The sequence below is a fragment of the Piliocolobus tephrosceles genome, chromosome 1 (genome assembly GCF_002776525.5).
Source record: "Piliocolobus tephrosceles isolate RC106 chromosome 1, ASM277652v3, whole genome shotgun sequence".
Lineage (NCBI taxonomy): Eukaryota > Metazoa > Chordata > Mammalia > Primates > Cercopithecidae > Piliocolobus > Piliocolobus tephrosceles.
This window is the reverse complement of record NC_045434.1, coordinates 140,340,555-140,360,839: the sequence shown is the minus strand read 5'-3', so window position 1 is coordinate 140,360,839 and position 20,285 is coordinate 140,340,555. Positions and strand designations below refer to the sequence as shown.

The 20,285-nt window shown below is 37.9% G+C and overlaps 1 protein-coding gene across 2 annotated transcripts in view; it reads left to right on the top strand.

Moving 5' to 3' along the window:
• ADGRL2 (adhesion G protein-coupled receptor L2) overlaps window positions 1–20,285 on the top strand; it is a 698,223-nt gene that overhangs the window by 473,994 nt on the left and 203,944 nt on the right. The window lies entirely within an intron of this gene.

The following is a 20,285-nucleotide window of genomic DNA, read 5'->3' as shown; positions in this document are numbered from 1 at the left end:
ACGCCATTCTCCTGCCTCAGCCTCCTGAGTAGCTGGGACTACAGGCGCCCGCCACCTCGCCCGGCTAGATTTTTTTTTGCATTTTTAGTAGAGACGGGGTTTCACCGTGTTAGCCAGGGTGGTCTCGATCTCCTGACCTCGTGATCCGCCTGTCTCGGCCTCCCAAAGTGCTGGGATTACAGGCTTGAGCCACCGCGCCTGGCCTGCTAGCTAATTTCTTCTATCATGATATTGCCTCTGAAAAATTCTGACTGTAAGTATTGTGTTTTTAAACTGAACTGTACCTCACGGTACCTTAAAGCATATTTCTTTTTTTTTTTTTTTTTGAGATGGAGTCTCACTCTGTTGCTTAGTCTGGAGTGCCGTAGCATAATCTCTGCTCACTGCAACCTCGGCCTCCCGAGTTCAAGCAATTATCCTGCCTCAGCCTCCCAAGTAGCTGGGACTACAGGCGCACGCTACCACACCCAGATAATTTTTGTATTTTTGGTAGAGACAGGGTTTCACCATGTTGGCCAGGATGGTCTCGATCTCTTGACTTTGTGATCTGCCCGCCTCGGCCTCCCAAAGTGCTAGGATTACAGGCATGAGCCACCACGCCTGGCCAGTAGGATTTTTGTAAAATTAAAATAGGCTCAGTAAAGAGGATTTGGGAAATTGAAGAAATAGATAACGAAAACATTGCCATATTCCCAGTATCCAAGTACAACCACTCTTAACATTGTAATAAATACATTTCTAGTCTTTTTACTATGAGTTGTTTTGATTCTTTGTTATTTTATATAATTTTGTCATCACATATGTAAACATACACATACACATACATACACAATACAACTTAACTCCCTGCTGGTGGGAGAAATCTTCTGTAGAGGATAAGTTAACAGGCATTGGAGAAAGATTGACCTGGGTTCCAATTTAAGCATTATCACTTGCTGGTGTTTATTGCCTTAGACATATTACTTATGTCTCTCAGACTCATTTTTCTGATTTATAACATTAAAATAACCTAGAACCTACTTCTTAGGCTTATTGCTAACAGTAATTAATGTAATTAACACTGTGGTTAGCACAGTGTCTAGTAAATAGTAAATTATTAATGATGATTAAATTATTATGCATACTATTCTGATATAATCATCAAATATAAAAATTTTCAGGCTAAAAATTCCCAATTCTTTCAGCCTTCTCTCACATGAAATAGTTTTAAGTCCCCTTACCATTCAGGCTGCTAACTCCTAGGAGTTCTAAATTCTTCCCATCTATATCTTCTGCAAAATACTACTTCCAGAACTGAGCATGGTAATGTAAACAATTTGAAATGGAAGTTAGATTATATTCTCCATTATTCTATACACATCCTAAATTTATTAATGCAGCCTAAACCACTTCTTCCTCTGTTTGTTGTTTGCTTTTGTAATTGTATTATACCACTGATTCACTGCCAAGTTAAGTTCCTCATTTTTCCCCCAGGAGTACTGTTGCTAAGTCATATAAACCTTAAACTAAATTTAGGCAGTTGGTGTTTTGGTCCCAAGGCAAGACCCTACAATTATTCCAACCAAATGATGTAGTTTTAGAGTTTGTTCATCTTTTTGTTGTTAAAACATTTGGCTGGGCATGGTGGGTCACACCTGTAATCCCAGCACTTTGGGAGGCAGAGGCAGGTGAATTGCCTGAGTCCAGGAGTTCAAGACCAGCCTGGGCAACATGGTGAAAACCCATCTCTACAAAAAATTAGCCGGGTGTCATGGCACATGACTGTAGTCCCAGCTACCCAGGAGGCTGAGGTGAGAGGATCACCTGAGCCCAGGAGGCATAGGCTGCAGTTAGCTGTGATCATGCCACTGCACTCCAGCCTGGGTGACAAGTGAGACCCTGTTTCAAAAAAATTTTAAAAAGGACATTTGGATCTTAATTTTATCATCCAATGTATTTTCTCACCTTCCCTAGCTCAGGTAACCTATGACCTATTTTTAATAGGCATGTCTTCTCATAGCTTTATCTCAGTCACTGATAAATATGTTCACATTAGACAAGGCCAAAGACAAAGGTCTGTGGTATACCCCTTGAAAAGCCTTCCTCCAGGCTGACACAGATTCATTAACATTGCCATTGGGTATAATCATCAACCAGTTATGAACACACATAATAATACTATCCCTAGGTCAGGTGCGGTGGCTCACGCCTGTAATCCCAGCACTTTGGGAGGCCAAGGTGGGCATAGTACGAGGTCAGGAGATGGAGACCATCCTGGCTAACACGGTGAAACCCTGTCTCTACTACAAATACAAAAAAAATTAGCCAGGCGAGGTGGCGGGCACCTGTAGTCCCAGCTACTCAGGAGGCCGAGGCGGGAGAATGGTGTGAACCCGGGAGGCGGAGCTTGCAGTGAGCCGAGATCTCACCACTTGCAGTGAGCCTGGGTGAGAGAGCGAGACTCTGCCTCAAAAAACAAACAAACAAACAAACAAAAACAACTATCCCTAAACCTGTATTTCTCCATCTTGTTCACGAGGACATAAATAAAGATGTTATTAAATGCTTTGCTAGAATCTAGAGATCTGTATATCTATTGTTCTGATATACCAGCTTAACTCTGACAGAAAAGAATATCTAAGGGTAGGCTGAATAGCTTACTCTTTTTGAATTTAGACTTTTTTCCTAATAACCACTTTAAAAAATGTTCATGACATCATCTTTTATAATAAATATTATATAAGCTATTCCCCACCCCTCACTGCCACCAAGCAACGTCCATTTCATGGATAGAAAGTTTGCAGACTGACATTTTTTTAACGTAAGGCATTCCTCTCCAATGCCTCCCTCCTCCCCATTTTTCAAAGGAAATCGGTTGAATATTTCATAATCTCATTTAGAAGTTCTCCTTGTAATAATTCATAGAGGTCAAGAGACATTTTGGCAGCTATACCAGTCAAGCTCTCCCAGTAGAGCATACAGGTGAAGTATTCAGACTTTGTACCTAAGTTCTTGCTGCAAATTCTAGCTCTACACATTTGCAGTTGTATGATCTTGGGCAACTTATTCAACCAAATAGTAACATATGCTTTATAGGGTTGCTATGATGATTAAGTGAACAAGTGCATATAAATATTTAGTATATACTTTATATCCTTATTTATCCTCCATAAATGCTATCTACATTATAATCCCTTTATTTTGCCTTTCAATTTTTAGTTAATGTCCAATGGTCTTGACTTCATTCATCACATATTTATTGAGTATACTTGGTACATACAAGGCCCTAGAGATAAAATAGCGAACAAATCAAAGTACCTGCATTCATGGAGCTTACAGTCCACTACAGGAAAACAAAAACAAAAACAAAAAACACTAAAGTATGTAAAATAATGGCAATCAGTGATTGGAAGAATGAAAAGTCTAAGGGGTTGGAGAAATCTGAGAGAACTCTTTTAGAAAGGGTGGTCAGGGTCCTCTCTGAAGAGGTGACATATGAGCAGAGACATGAATGAACCAACAGGAAGAAACATAAAAGAATAAAGATGCCTTGCTTTCTCTTTTTCATGAACTTTTTGACTAAAAAAAAAATGAGTCCATTCCTTTATTGATCGCCCTCCTCATTTCATACTAAGGAAAAGCATTTTTCGTTCTCTTTAGTATATTTCACAAGCCATAGCTCATTCTGTGCTTTAGTCTTGCTAAATTTTTATAGGTCTATGCTACCTTCATATATTTATGCTTGATTATGTGTCCCCTTTTACCATCTTTTGCACATGCTGTTTTAAATTCAGAGCCTGTCAGTAAGTCCCTATGCAGCACACTGGTTTCTTTAGTTTCCTCCCCATTTTCCTGCTCATTAGAATCATTTGTGTTTGTATAGGCAGAACACTGCTTAAATCAAACTCTAAGAGCGTGTGGTTGCTTTTCCCCAAGGTTCCAATCATTTCCATTCTACCTACTGGTTTCTGTCAGAATGGGTCCTGAGCACGAGTTCCCCTTAATGCTTACTCTGCCTTCTGGGAAATGAAATTATCAGCAAGGCCGGTCAAGAAATTATCACCATTTTGTTTTCTGAGGTATGAAAGTTTCTGCAGATACTTGGAGACCTAAATCCCTAACACTAAGATATGTTGCAGCTCTGCCATCATATCTGAGGTCTGCACTAGAAAAACATCCTATCTTTCCTTCTGACCAGGAAGTCTGTAGTGCAGTCACATAGTGCTATCATTTCTGTGTTTCTCATTTTATGTTCACCTAGATTTTTCTCCAGTGTTCCTCCAGCTACAGGTTCTTGGATTTACATGTAGGTTCATAACTTCTAACCAGCAAGGACTATATACCTGCCTTCCAATCAGCTTGATTGAATTATAATTAAAATAAATTGGATTAAAAATTAATTGTTGATATGATCAAATTCTAAGCCCAGAAAACCAGAACTTTCCCTTCAGTTTAATATTAACAAGCAGTATGAAATAGTAGAAAGCTCTGGGATGGAAGGTGAATTCTATTCCTGACCAAGCCATGTACTAGCTGGAAGACTTCCTACAAGCTACAGATTCATCATGTATCAGAACTGAAGGACCCTTAATGGTGAAAAATCTGGACCCTCTACTCATCTACTGATGAGCAAATTGTGGCCTGAAAAGGTTAACTGACTTGCTTAAAGTGTCACAGCTAGTTGGGGATAGTATCATGACTGCAAGACAGGGTTCTTTTCCTTGGGTCAGTAAGTTTCATCCCAATATGTTATCTTCCATTAATAGCCCAAAAATTTACTACTATGAAATGGCATAATATTATCTGCCCTTTCTACCTTACAGGGTTGTTGTGAGATAATAGGTATATAATAATAATGGTTATGTAAGGTGGTATTATGATAATGATTTTAATGATTTAATCTGTAGGTTTCCTGGACTTTTTCCTTCTCATTTAAGTGATATGCATTTGAAATATTAATCTTTGTTGAAATGTGTTTACTTTGTTGTAGGTTTAGGACAAATTGCAGGCTATGTCCGCCCACAGAAGAAACAGCTTTTGACATCCCTAAGACCAGGGTGGTAATCCTTGTTCTGTTATTCAAGGGATGCATGACAATACACCCTCTTAACCTTTCTGATTTTAGTTTTCTCATTTGTTAAACGGTTAAACATTCCTATCTCTTACAGTTGTGAAAATTGATACAGAAAAGCTAAATATCAGTGGCTGTTTTTGTTTCACTTATTTATTTATTTTCTCTTTTCCTCCTCCCCCGTCTATGAGCTGCTTGACGCCAGACACGATTTATATTTATTTATCTTTGTATTCCTACAGTCTGGCACTCAATAGCTACACAGTATGTTTGTTGAATGAATTATTTACCAAGGTGAATAACATGGAGTGGGTCTGAGGATGGCAGCATTTTGTAGGTCAATGTTTTCCCATCTCTGCTCTTAAGAGTACAACACTGAGCTTTGTGGAGGTGCTGCAGGACATGCCATGGTGATGAGGGTGTAGCTGAAGTTTAATTCTGCCCCCTATCTTGCTTTAATCAGTGCAGACATACTTGTTCCTCATTAATATGTACAATTGGTTTTAGAGGAAAAAGTTTTTCAGCTAAAAAAAAAAAAGTTGAAATGAGATATGTAGCTAAACAGAACCTAGGCTTTAAAAGGAGTTTCAAAAATCCAGCTTTACTTCTTTTACAATCGTAAAACCTTAAGCCAGCTAACATCTCTATACCAGAATTTCCTTGTTATCATAGGACTGATAGCATTTCAGGTTGGTTACAGATGGGAGGAAGATATCACATACACACCTGCCATTTCCCGGTGTATTTAGCCAAGGATATAGAAGTTGGATCCAGGTGACCACGGGTATCAGAAGCAGGTGCATGCAGACAAAGCATATCTCGGCTTGATTTTTCTTTTCCTCTGATTCCTCTGGGCCACACAATTGCCAGGGACACTACTGCCAGCATTGAAAGACACAATTTTTAAAACTCAAACTTGTTACTCTGGAAGCATTTATATTTCACGGCCTAGGCACTTCCATGCAAGGAAGTGTTTGCACATATAGGGCTGTCCCACTTGTAGAACCAAATTGGCACAAAGAAGAAAACCTGCAGGCAGGATGGGGAAGAGCAGACAAAGTCAGAGCCATGGGTCCCTGAAAAGTGTCTCTGCTTCCAGCTCCCAGTGTTCCCGTATTTCTGCAGGTTTGTTTTGAAGATTAAAGCAGGGTAACACTAAAATATTTAATAATGTGTAAATGGTTGGGCTTGGGCACCAATAGATCAGAACAGATGCTGGTCATAAACTACCAGCAAGCCCTGCCAATGCCTGCCAGCCAAATGCCAGCCTTAAAATAAAGTAACATTAAAACGTCCTCACAGTATCTGATACATAAATGGTGCTTGATTAATGTTGATCCCCTACCCTGTTTCCTTCTTATTCTTCTTGAATTAAATCCAGTAAAACAAAAAAATGGCAAATTCAAGAACACACATCTTCAAGTAACCTAAGAAGTCAATCTTATTATTTTATCAGTATAGTATATTTATGAGGGGGTATTTTCTAATGCCAGAATTCATTTTTTGGTCTACAGTAAAATGGATATACTTTAAAAATTAATTATAAACTATTTACTGAATTAGAACCTAGCTGTTAACTAGTAATAGATGTTAGTTACACCCAATGAGCCTATTCTCTCTGTCTTCTAAGTTTACCATTTTCCCTACAAGAAAGCGTTAATTATATCAAGTGCTTTGAAGCCCTGTTTCTCTGGAGTTGATAGTGGAAAGGGAGACCAGTCTATCACAACCACTTGAGTCTTTATCTCCACTTCCCCAAGACATTCCAGAGATTTAGATATCCTCCTTCCTGTTTAGAATCTTTGCCAGAATGAGCATCGGAAGCAGGTGTAGGGTTTCTCAGGTAAGTTAGCTTTTTAAAAAATGTTGAACTAGCCTTTGGAGAGTTTTACTGGTTGGGAAAACAGAGTTTAGAAGGAAGGACATCTTTGTAGGCAAAGTAAAAAAGGACTTTATCTATGTGAGTATCAAAGAAGACAAGGCAGGGGGAAGGATCAGTAGTAGGGAAGGGATGGAAGGACAAGTAATTGGCTGGCTTTACCATTTAGTGAGTTCTCTCTGGCCTTATCATCAGGTGGTCTTTTGCCGTGCATTGGAAATCTGTAATAGCCCTTCTCTTTGTGTGGCTCTTAGAAAGCTTAAAGGCAAACGAAGGGCTTATGTCCAGCATGTAAAAAGGTATACTTTGCTTGTGTTCACCTTTCTTGCTATTTTATTTATTCATTTTGAGACAGAGTCTAGCTCTGTTGCCCAGGCTAGAGTGCAGTGGCACGATCTCAGCTCATTGCAACCTCTGTCTCCCCGCTTCAAGCAATTCTTCTGTCTCAGCCTTTTGAGTAGCTGGAACTATAGGTGCACACTGCCATGCCAGCTAATTTTTTTTTGTATTTTAGTAGAGATGGGATTTCACCTTGTTGCTCATGCTGGTCTCGAATTCCTGAATTTAGGCGATCCGCCCATCTCGGCCTCCCAAAGTGCTAGGATTACAGGCATGAGCCACTGTGCCTGGCCTCTTTATTTGTTTTTTAATTTTCAATTTTTTATTTTTTCCTTGCCTCTACATTCTTATTATTTTTATCTCTTCTTGTTTGTAAGTCTTCTTAAATCCCTTTTAAAATATGAAAGAAAATAAATAAATAAATAAATAACTCTATAAACATAACTAAGAGTGAGTAGATCCTTTAAAATGATCATTTAAAACGTTACAAGTACAAACAACAATACTAGCATATGTACGATGATAGGATTTTTATGTAGTCAATATAAAGCTATATATTTCAAAATGTACTTACAAAATTCTTTGCTATAATACAACCCAGGAAGTAAGAGAGAATGTTCAAAATTGTTTCATATGAGCTTATACAAGTTTAGGTATTTATATAACAGCATTATAAAAGTTGTCACCTGTTTTATGCTATTATACTGTTTTATGCTCTTAAAGATACTAAAATAATAGCGAATATTCAAAGAGTTGTTATGTGCCAGGTACTATCTGTATTAATTCATATAACCCTCACAACAACACTATAAGACACAGGTAATGATCATTCCCATTTTATAAATTAGAAAAAACAATTAATTTAAAGTTGAGCTTCCATAACTTGCTTAAAAATGCACAGCTTGAAAATGGTGAAGCTGAGATCTGAACTTGGGTGGTCTCAATGAAATTCTAAGCTTCTAAATTATATTGCTTTTCTAAAAATAATATAAAAAAGCATCTTAATATTAACATTAACCAGAGTTAAATGACCTTACACTTTATAAGGACTTTTCAGATCTTTTCAACAGATCTTTTTCAAGGTAATGGAGAAGAAAATATTAATCTTTAATATAGTTTTTACTTTAAAAAAGTAGTATCCAAGCCGGGCGCGGTGGCTCAAGCCTGTAATCCCAGCACTTTGGGAGGCCGAGACGGGCGGATCACGAGGTCAGGAGATCCAGACCATCCTAGCTAACACGGTGAAACCCCGTCTCTACTAAAAAATACAAAAAACTAGCCGGGCAAGGTGGCGGACGCCTGTAGTCCCAGCTACTCGGGAGGCTGAGGCAGGAGAATGGCGTAAACCCAGGAGGCGGAGCTTGCAGTGAGCTGAGATGCGGGCCACTGCACTCCAGCCTGGGCCACAGAGCGAGACTCCGTCTCAAAAAAAAAAAAAAAAAAGTAGTAGTATCTGTGACTTCTTTGAAAGCATGTGTCAAGTGTTCACTGGTGGTGTTTCAAAAACTTTCACAGAGCAAAGTAATCTCAAATGGTATTTACCATATTCTTGACTGTACCAAATTATAGAATTTTAAGTAAGAAGTGAATATAAAAGATTACAGCTGGCCGGGCGCGGTGGCTCAACTCTGTAATCCCAGCACTTTGGGAGGCCGAGACGGGCGGATCACGAGGTCAGGAGATCGAGACCATCCTGGCTAACATGGTGAAACCCCGTCTCTACTAAAAACTACAAAAAACTAGCCGGGCGAGGTGGCAGCGCCTGTAGTCCCAGCTACTCCGGAGGCTGAGGCAGGAGAATGGCGTGAACCTGGGAGGCGGAGCTTGCAGTGAGCTGAGATCCGGCCACAGCACTCCAGCCTGGGTGACAGAGCGAGACTCCGTCTCAAACTGGGATTATAGGCACGTACCACAATGCCCTAAGATTACAGCTATGAATAGTAAAGATTGCAGCCTTCGCCAGGTGCAGTGGCTCACAACTGTAATCCCAGCACTTTGGGAGGCCAAGGTAGATGGATCACTTGAGGCCAGGAGTTCGAGACTAATCTGGCCAACATGGTGAAACCCTATCTTTACTAAAAATACAAAAATTAGTAGGGCATGGTGGTACGTGCCTATAATCCCAGCTACTCGGGAGGCTGAGGCATGAGAATCACTTGAACCCGGGAGGTGCAGGTTGTAGTGAGCTGAGATCATGCCATTGCACTCCAGCCTGGGTGAGATCCTGTCAAAAAAAAAAAAAAAAAAAAAAAAATTGCAACTTCATGGGATGCTTACTAAGCATCAAGAAAAAAAAATCCACTTTTCAATGTATGTGTTTTGTTAAGGGGCAAAAAATAGTAAAAATGTTTCATTTTTTAGTATGGACACAGATTAAGTTAATTGGTGTTAATTTTCCAATTTTATGAATTTACTGTATCTTTTATCTTTCAATTTGGCAGAAGTAAAAAGGGAGAGAAAATAAAATTTTTGTAAGCTAAATACTATGAATACGAGAAGCTTAGTTTTACTTTTTTCATTTATAAGTGTCTTGCTGGGCCGGGTGCGGTGGCTCAAGCCTGTAATCCCAGCACTTCGGGAGGCCGAGACGGGCGGATCACGAGGTCAGGAGATCAAGACCATCCTGGCTAACACGGTGAAACCCCGTCTCTACTAAAAAATACAAAAAACTAGCCGGGCGAGGTGGCGGGTGCCTGTAGTCCCAGCTACTCGGGAGGCTGAGGCGGGAGAATGGTGTGAACCCGGGAGGTGGAGCTTGCAGTGAGCCAAGATCTGGCCACTGCACTCCAGCCTGGGCGACAGAGCGAGACTCCGTCTCATAAAAAAAAAAAGAAGTGTCTTGCTTAGTGGGGAAAAAAAAGAGAAAATTTCTGTTATGAAGGGGATCCAATCATATTTGCCAACATTAGTTTCCAGGCTGTACAGCGAATTATTTGTGATGATTTTCATTTAAATGGATTATATTCTATCAGTTGACAGATATTTGTTTTACTAAAGTTTTAATAGTAAAGTTGCTTAGATAATTATTTAATAAAGTGGTAGGCAGGAGTTTGTGTGCCCTAAGACAGAATTAAGAAAATTACAGTTGATTAAAAGATGTATAAAACTGTTAGAAAAAGGAGAAGAGTGTTTCAATGAGGCTACTACAATGTGCACAGAGGGTATTTTCAGAAATTACATATTACTTAGGATTTTAAGCTGATAATAAAGAATATTATGCAAACGATAAAATTTATAGAAAATTTTCAAACAAGCATGTTTAGGCCGGGTGTGATGACCCACACCTGTAGTCCCAGCACTTTGGGAGGCTGAAGTGGGAGGACTGCTCAAGCCCAAGAGTTCCAGACCAGGTTGGGCAGCACAGGAAGACCCTGTCTGTACAAAAAATTAAAACTCAGCTGGGCATGATGGTGCACACCTGTAGTCCTAGCTACTCAGGCAGCTAAGGCAGGAGGATTGCTTGAGCCCAGGAATTCCAGGAGGCCTTGAGCTATGATCATGCTACTGTATTCTAGCCGGAGCGACAAAGTGAGACTCCGTGTCTAAAAACAACAACAACAACAAAAATCATTCCAAAACCGAACTAGCATGTTTAATATCGATGATTCTCACCTTGTGGAGATGAGAATTTAAAATACAGTTATAAGCTGCGTGTGGTGGCTCACACTTGTAATTCCAGTGATTCGGAGACCAAGGCAGGAGGATCACTTGAGCCCAGGAGTTTGAGACCAGCCTGGACAAAATAGACTCTTGTCTCTACAGAAAACAAACAAAAAAAAAATTGGTGGGTGTGGTGGTGGTGCATCCCTGTAGTCCCAGCTACTTGGAGGCCAAGGTGGGGGGACTGCTTGAGCCTGGGAGTTGGAGGCTGCAGTGAGCCATGATAGCCCCATTGCACTCCATCCTGAGAGACTGAGGGAGACTCCATCTCCAAATAATAAAATTAAATAAAATAAAGGGTTATATTTCATGAGAAAATGTGTTGGCCTGTAATCATACTAAAAATTTGTATATGAAGACAGAAAATACAAAAGAAAATTAGGAATAACAATAATGTACTAATAACACTCACCAATAAGAAATACAGCAAAAAATTTGGCATATTAAAAAATATTCTTAGTTTAGCCAGGCACAATGGCTCATGCCTATAATCCCAGCATTTTGGGAGGCTGATGCGGGTGGATCACTTGAGGCCTGGAGTTTGAGATCACCCTGAACAACATGGTAAAACCTCTCTCTACTAAAAACACAAAAATTAGCTGGGTGTTGTGTGCACACCTATAATCCCGCTAGTCATGAGGCTGAGGCAAGAAAATCACTTGAACCCAAGAGGCAGAGGTTGCAGTGAGCCAAGATTGTGCCACTGCACGCCAGCCTGGAAGACAGAGTGAGACTGTGTCTCAGTAAATAGAAATAAATAAATAAATAAATAAATAAATAAATAAATAAATAAATATAAATAAAATTTAAAAATTCTTAAACTCTGGAAGTCATTCCAATTTTAAGCAAATATTCCTCTTTGAAAAGTATAATCTTAAGGAAGAATTTTTTAAACACCTCTGGGGCTATCAACTACTTCTGGTAACTTTTAGTGAAGGCTTAGCTTGTTTGCCTTAAAACATTTTGTGTTTTTGGCGGTTTCTGCTCTATTGTGTTTTTATTTAACTACATCTATTAAACTGTATATTAATTCATCAAAGATTGTTTACTTCCATTTGTCTGACTGAAAAAGTCTGTGATATGGTTTGGCTGTGTGTCCCCACCCAAATCTCATCTTGAATTGTACTCCCATAATTCCCACATGTTGTGGGCGGGACCCGGTGGGAGATAATTTGAATCATGGGGATGGGGGTGGTTTCCCCCATACTGTTCCCGTGGTAGTGAATAAGTCTCATGAGATCTGATGGTTTTATTAGGTGTTTCTGCTTTTGAATTTTCCTTATTTTTTCTTGCCACCACCATGTAAGAAATGCCTTTCACCTCCTGCCATGATTCTGAGGCCTCCCCTGCCATGTGGAACTGTAAGTCCAATTCAAAGTCCTCCTTTCCTTCCCAAACTCGGTTATTTCTTTATCACCAGTGAAAATGGACTGATGCAATCTGATTTATTTCGTGTCATCTCTTGGTGAAGTATAGTTATGGAATATTAGGTCATACGAAAACAATCAAAATCATTATTTGTTTCTGTCAAGGCACCTTTCCATGTAGGGAAACTAACTGAACAAGTCACATAAAAATGGCTGGGTGTGGTGGCTAATGCCTGTAATCCCAGCACTTTAGGAGGCCAAAGAGGGTGGATCACCTGAGGTCAGGAGTTTCAGACTACCCTGGACAACATGGTGAAACCCTATTTCTACTGAAAATACAAAAATCAGCCAGGCATGGTGGCACATGCCTGTAATCCCAGCTACTCAGGAAGCTGAGGCAGCAGAAACATTTGAACCTGGGAGGCGGAGGTTGTAGTGAGCTAGGGTCGCACCACTGCACTTCAGCCTGGGTGACAGAGCAAGACACTTGTCTCAAAAAGAAAAAAATGTGTAAGATAAAACATCAATAGAAGAGTAGTGGGAAGTGATGACAGGTGGGGAGAAAAAAGAAAACTGGTGAAAGTGAATATAAATAGAGAATAGACTAAGTCAATCAGTACAAATAAAGGGGCAATATAATTTCAATATGACCTATGACGTAAGAACACAAATGAGGTAATACATATACAAATCCTTTGAACAAAGTAAAGCACCATTGCTACTATTCAATATATTTCTTCATGTCTTATAATGTATATTGACAGTATAATTCATACTTTTTTCAACATAAAAATTATTGACCACCAGAGCTCAAACATAAATGTTTATAGGGGCCAGGAAGAAAAATAACGGGTGAAGGGCAGCTGGGTGAAAGATATAGTCCTCTTGATCTATCTTCTATTTTCCACTTTACAGAAATACGGGTGATGACACATTTCAATTTCCTTTAATGCCACTATTAAAATAGAACATAAAACATTACACAAATGGAGTGATTCATGGCACAAGAAACTTTGCCTTGGTTTTGAGGAGTAATAAGAAATGACAGAGAATACAGGGAGTAAGAAAGGGTGATAGTTTGGATGTTTGTCCCCTCCAAATCTCATGTTAAAATGTAGTCCCCAGTATTAGAGGTAGAGTCTGGTGGGAGGTGTTTGGGTCATGGGGGAGGATCCCTCATATATGGCTTGGGGTCCTCCCCACAATAGTGTGTTCATGCAAGATTTGGTTGTTGAAAATAGTCAGGAACCTCCTCCATCTCTCTCTTGCTCCCTCTCTCTTCTGCTCCCTCTCTCTCCATGTCACAAGTCTGCTCCCCTCTTTGTCTTCACCATAATTGTAAGCTTCCTGAGGCCCTCAGCAGAAGCAGATGCCAGCATCAAGCTTCCTGTACAATCTGCAGAAACATGAGCAAATAAACCTCTTTTCTTTATGAATTACCCAGTCTTGGGTATTCCTTTATAGGAATGCAAAACAGACTAACACAGAGGGCATGTTTTGTTTAAAAGGTAAAGCCTCTCCTCCTGGATGTTGCTATGACCTAATATATGCCAAATGCTGCCAGATCTTTCTATTTTTTCTTCAGAAGTTGGAAATCCATATTTTTTTTTTTGAGATGGAGTCTCACTCTGTCACCCAGGCTGGAGTGCAGTGGCACGACATGGGCTCACTGCAACCTCTGCCTTCCAGGTTCAAGCGATTCTTCTGCCTCAGCCTCCCAAGTAGCTGGGATTACAGGTGCCCGCCACCATGCTCAGCTAATATTTTGTATTTTTAGTAGAGACGAGGTTTCACCAGGATGTTAGCCAGGATGGTCTCAGTCTCCCGACCTTGTGATCCACCCGCCTTGGCCTCCCAAAGTGCTGGGATTACAGGGGTGAGCCGTGGTGCCCGGTCTGGAAATCCATAATTTTATGGAAATCTCCTAATTTTTAAGACTTGACAGACGATAGATTAAAAAATGAAACAAAACCAAAGACAGTGTGACCCACTATCTGCGGTGCAAACAAACTACATTTGTGGGCTAGATTTTATACAGGTCACAGCAGTTTGAGACCTCTATTTTATGCCTTGCTAAGAGCTGGGCATATAAAGTTTAGAGAGATTCTAAGGAGCTTACAGTCATGTGGGGAAGAGGACAAGTAAACCAACAAATACAGGGATGTGTAATAAGTTCTATGATAATCAATGTTCATTTTGATGATTCTTCAACACTGAAAAATTCCACATCATCAAAGAAAGATAAAATGATATTTAGTATAATTTTCTTAAATAGTGAAATACTGTACTAACATATTTTGGAAATTTTTTTTAAAAGCAGGAATGTTGCTGGGCACAGTGACTCATGCCTGTAATCTCAGTATTTTGGGAGGCCGAGGTGGGCGGATCATGAGGTCAGGAGATCAAGACCATCCTGGCCAACATGGTGAAACCCCGTCTCTACTAAATATACAAAAATTAGCCAGGTGTGGTGGTGAGCGCCTGTAATCCCAGCTACTTTGGAGACTGAGGCAGGAGAATTGCTTGAACCTGAAAGGTGGAGGTTGCAGTGAGCGCCTGGGGACAGAGACAGACTCTGTCTCAAAAAAAAAAAAAAAAAAAAAAAAAAGCAGAAATGTGAAACAGGAATGTAAACAAAAAGAAACAGCATTTAAAGTGCCAGCAAAAAATCCAAACATCTCCTTTTCTGGACATTTATATTAGTTTACACTTCAAGATAATATTAATAAAAATTTTTCTAGAGATCTGGCAGGGAAAAATTGGTTGAAAAGGCTCTTTGGTTGTTGGAGGTACGGTTCCAGGCTTTGACAACTTAGTGAGTCATAAGTGAGCTACGATGGAAATATGGTACTTTTTATCATAATGTATAATTTGTCGAAGATGTTTTTCCCTTGAATAAAACCAAAATACCAGGGTGCAAAACATTACCCTTGAAAACTTAAATGTAAATCCTGTTGATTCTAATTTCTGAGGTTCCCTGGACACATCTTTATCTTATCTAAGTTGTTGGGACAAGAAAGGTATAAAGGAGAAGAGGGTTCTAGGGAAAATGTGATTGACAGTCAACATTTCAGCTTTTCTGAATTCAATAATTCACATGCCTTAATTTCCTGCTTTCCTTGAGATATTTACCACCTATCCAATGCACACATACACACACACACACAAAAACACACACTCAACAGGATGATTAGTAGTACTACAAACTCCTTTGACAATCTGTCTACATTTTTGTTTCTTTTTACTTAAAGCACACACAGAAATGTTGTTATTCTGGAAGATACTCAAATTTTCACTGTAATTACTAATTTATGCAGGTACTAAAATTTGTTTACATATGGCCTACAAAAATATTTCAATTAATTGACAAAACAAATTTATTATTAATGTAAATTTGTGTGTTTACATGTAGTGAGTACATTTGTATAAGATTTCTAGGTTATTCAACTTGCAATATCTATATCAGTCAAAGCAGTGCTGCAGAATATGGACAATACACTGAACTAAATATTACAATGGTATTCATCATCATAGGAATCTAACTCTCATCTGTTCCAGAAATACTTTCCATCAGCCATCTATAGCTAGACACTGAAAAGGTCACTGTTCTTCAAAAAGCTTCCGAGAATAAGTGAAATGTTTCAAAATTACCTCAGTATGATTGGTGCATACCATTCTGAATAGTATAATACTTCCTATGCCATACAAAGTTGGGAGCCATTTCTAGATACACAAATGTGAGCAGGCAGCCTAGGCACATGGTGAAACCCTGTCTCTGCCAAAAATACAAAAACTAACCCAGCCTGGTGGCACATGCCTGTGGTCCCAGCTTCTTTGTGGAGGCTAGGGTGGGAGGATCATTTGAGCCCAGGGAGGTGGAGGTTATGGTGAGCTGAGATGGCACCACTGCACTCCAGCCTGGGTGACACAGCAAGAACCCATCTCAAAAAAAAAAAAAAAAGAATGTGAGTAGGGAGGGCGGTGCTTCCCAAGAAGAAGTTCTAAGTTCTAGAAAGGAGTTTGAGGCGTCTTTTTTCTTTTTAACTAAAATTTAAAATTTAAGGCATCTTTTAAAAATAGGAACTTTTAAAAGACCATTATCTCCCCAAGAGTCATGAGCTATTTTGGTAGACCAGAGACTTTACAAAATTGTGTTAGACTGCTGAGAGCTTCTCATACCTGCCTCCCAAGGTTTGAGTATTGTGGGTAATCGGTATAAAATGGATGGCACAGTGTTATAGCTGGGTTTGTGGCCAGTTGGATGAAAGTGAGAGGACCGAAGAAGTTGGAAGCTCAAAGTTTACTACATGCCACAAAAAGAGACTGAGATATTATTATGTGTGAAATTATGTCCTCTTTAGTAAATTAAGGCCAAAGGAAATTTGTTGATAGGATGGGTAACAAAATTGAAATAAAACCCGAATGAATCCACCCAAACCTAATATAATGGGGCAGTGGAACAGTGGCACACAGGAAAAAAAAACTGGATGGAATTTCCAAAAAAAGGAGATGCGCAGGTAAAAAAAAAAAAAAAAAACAGATATATACTACCTATTATGTTCTGTGTAGGATATACTTAAGTGAAAGCTAGTTTTCCTGCAGGTTTAAAAATAAAATTGATAACTTGTCATAAATTTATTCTATACCTCACTAAAGTTGAAAAATTATTCATCGTTTTCATTATTTTTCTGAGTAAAAGTGTATTTTCAGGGAAAAAGGCACAAGAATAAAATGTATTTGAGAGAAAATTTTGTGAATAGTCTGCGAAGAAATAGTATATAGTTAAAATTTCAGAATGTCATGCATATTAAGCATAGTCTATAAATCCTTATGTCCTAATTAGTTTTGTGTATTAACTTATAGTTTTGTATATTCTTGTTTCCTTTCTGTGCGTATTTCTCCTTTGTTTCCACAGATGATTTATTTCTCTGGGGAGGGAGTATGTTTACCATTTTCCAGCAGCACCTAGAGCACTGAATTGAGGAAAGCAGGTTTCTATGACTGCTGAATAATTGCCTTTATTATCCTTACATTTTGAAAAATATGTCAGCCTACAATTTTAGTAAAACTGCAAAATTAAAAATGAATATAGAAAATCATGTGCAAGTTTCCCCTGACATTAAATTACCCTGTTGTGCCAAATGTAGCACAAATGGCCTTCTAACAGGGGTCCTATGCAAACAGTGGGTGATCACAGAACACATCAGCAGCAACACCAAGTCACACTGCTGATGTCAAGGACAATGTATTCTGAATTCCATTTTGTATTTCTTATGTGATATTGTGCCAGAACACAAATATATAGATGCAGATATATACATATACATGTGCATATATATTTTTTACAGAATTTAAATAATTCATTCAAATAAATTATTTAAATGATTTAAAAATTCCTTTGTCAAACAGATTAATGGAACCTTGTTATTCAAAAGATAAATCATTTTATATGAAGTGGCAAAGACTTCAAGGGCTAATAAAGGTTTTATGAGAGATAAACTTTTAATGAATTAATACTTTCTCATGGGCTTATTTTCTATATACATAAACATGTACACATATGCTTATGATGATGTTTATATCAACATTTCCTGGCTGATTTTTAAGGAAACAGTATTTACAATATTTAAAATGAAATGTTTGTACAGATTTTTTTTTTTTTTTTAGCAGCTGAAGTATAATTCACCAAAGCAAAGGAGGAAGTTTAAATAATGGTGCTGTAAATGTTATTATTTGTGTAATGAGATAAAATAGACCTTTTTTTATTTGCAATTTATATGAATCTAGTAATCATTAGTCCTGAACAATTTTACTCAGGTCATTCTCTGGCTTAAAATTTATTCTGCACTCAAGTCTTTTTGCTACATAGGTCTTAATCAGAAGACGTTTTGCTCTAGAAAATGATGGTGAACTAGTATTTATACAACAAGACCTTACGACCCTGGGAAAAATTTTAAGGATTTTTATAAGGATCAGTACACATTCTTCAGCTAAATTTTGGCATAGTTTCAATTTTAGACTCCACTGAAATTCAATTGGTTTATTTTATAATTAAAAACAAGAAAATCATAGTAACAAAAATATATAATGTATAGCACTCTTGTTTATAATAGAAACATCCATAAAGAAAGAAACATGCTCTAACTTTTCTCATTACCCCAAAGGGAACTGCATCTTTAATCACACAAAGCACAACTGCTTTCTAATTTTGTTTAAAGTATTTCAGTACTTACAAAAACCAGATCAGGTTATTGTAAATCTAGAGCAAATTAGAATCATTGGCCTCTGCTCAGCTCTATGCAAGGGTTCTATGTAAATCATAAATTTAATGGCATATTAAGACACACATCTGTTTCAGTTTTGTAGAAGTTAATAATCTAACTACAGAGTATTTAAACACTTCTCTCACTAACTGAAAAGTTCAGGCAAAGACAGACTTCCCTCAGTATATAAGGTATAATATTTTACTTCCAAATTTGATAAGCTGTAAATATTCTTAAGGAAAGATAGTTTTCTAAATATTCAATTAGTATCTATTTTTGACCTTAAATAATTTCCTCCTGTACAGATATATTCAATATAAGCAAATAGGGCAGCATTATCATCTCAAATCTACACCTGCATAAAATATTTTGATTTATACATATATCAAGTTTAAAATCATTTTGCAACAGGGCATTGGAGAGAAAGTAAATATTGAATAATTATATGAAAATGTCAAAATTCGTTCTTTTAAATATTTTTTAGGTTCTTTATTTGATTACCCACAAATTTATTTTTAAATGATAAATGACAGTCTTCTTGGGATTCAGATTATTTGAAAATAATTCATATTCTTGGGTTCCTCAAACATTTACATTTCATAGCCAGCATTTTTACTCTGCTTTTCTCTAATTTTATTTTAACAAACTATAAAAATTGTTTTTATGTTATAACCATTACCGCTTTCCTTGTCACGTCTCCTCATACATAGCAGTAACCCAGTATTATAATGAATTATTGTGTTTCAATTGTCATTAGATAATAAAAAAGAAATTAGCTTTTCTCGCTGTGTATTCTACATTGTTTGAACAATTAAAAATACATAGTTTGAATTTGAGCTATTAATTAGGGTAGTAAGGAGATAATACTAATTAAGTTGGCGTCATTATCGGGACAACTAAAGTTGAAGCTGTAATGAAGGGGGCACTCTCAATGCACTAATAATCCTTGTTAGTTACATTGTAGATAGGTGATTTTGGTAACCAAGACAATTGACTAAGAGTGTGGATGGTCCAGTGAAACACATTTCCATCACTAAAATAAAACCACTCAAAGACTACATTACCCAGGTGATGGTTTAGCAATATCTTTTTAATGTATAATGACTGGATAGGTTATTTATGTGTTTGTATTTCTAACCTAAAACAAATTTTTTCCCCAAATTTTTCATTAAATATTACCTAACAAAACCTTATCATTACTGAATCCTTTCAGTACTCCTTTGAGATATGAATGACATTTTAATATGATTCTAAATTTGGATGCTAATTTGAAAGAAAACTGATTCTTTTGTATCACAAAAGCATATGCCTATTACATCATTGTTTGGTCTAGGATCTAAGTGATTGATTTCATAGTGACCTTAAGAATGCGTTGTAAAGAGTTTCAAGAAGTTGAAACCTGAATGATACTATTCTATTATTTTATTAAGAAACTATGCTGATGGGAATTAGGTTTATAACACATAATTTTACTTTGCAAACTGTTATTCTACTTTCCAGATGCTCAGACATATTTATTTTTACTAAAATGTACATGACAAATAAAGTTCTTTAAAAAGTAAAGCGGCAGACCGGGCGCGGTGGCTCAATCCTGTAATCCCAGCACTTTGGGAGGCCGAGAAGGGCGGATCACGAGGTCAGGAGATCAAGACCATCCTGGCTAACACGGTGAAACCCCTTCTCTACTAAAAAAATACAAAAATCTAGCCGGGCGAGGTGGCAGGCGT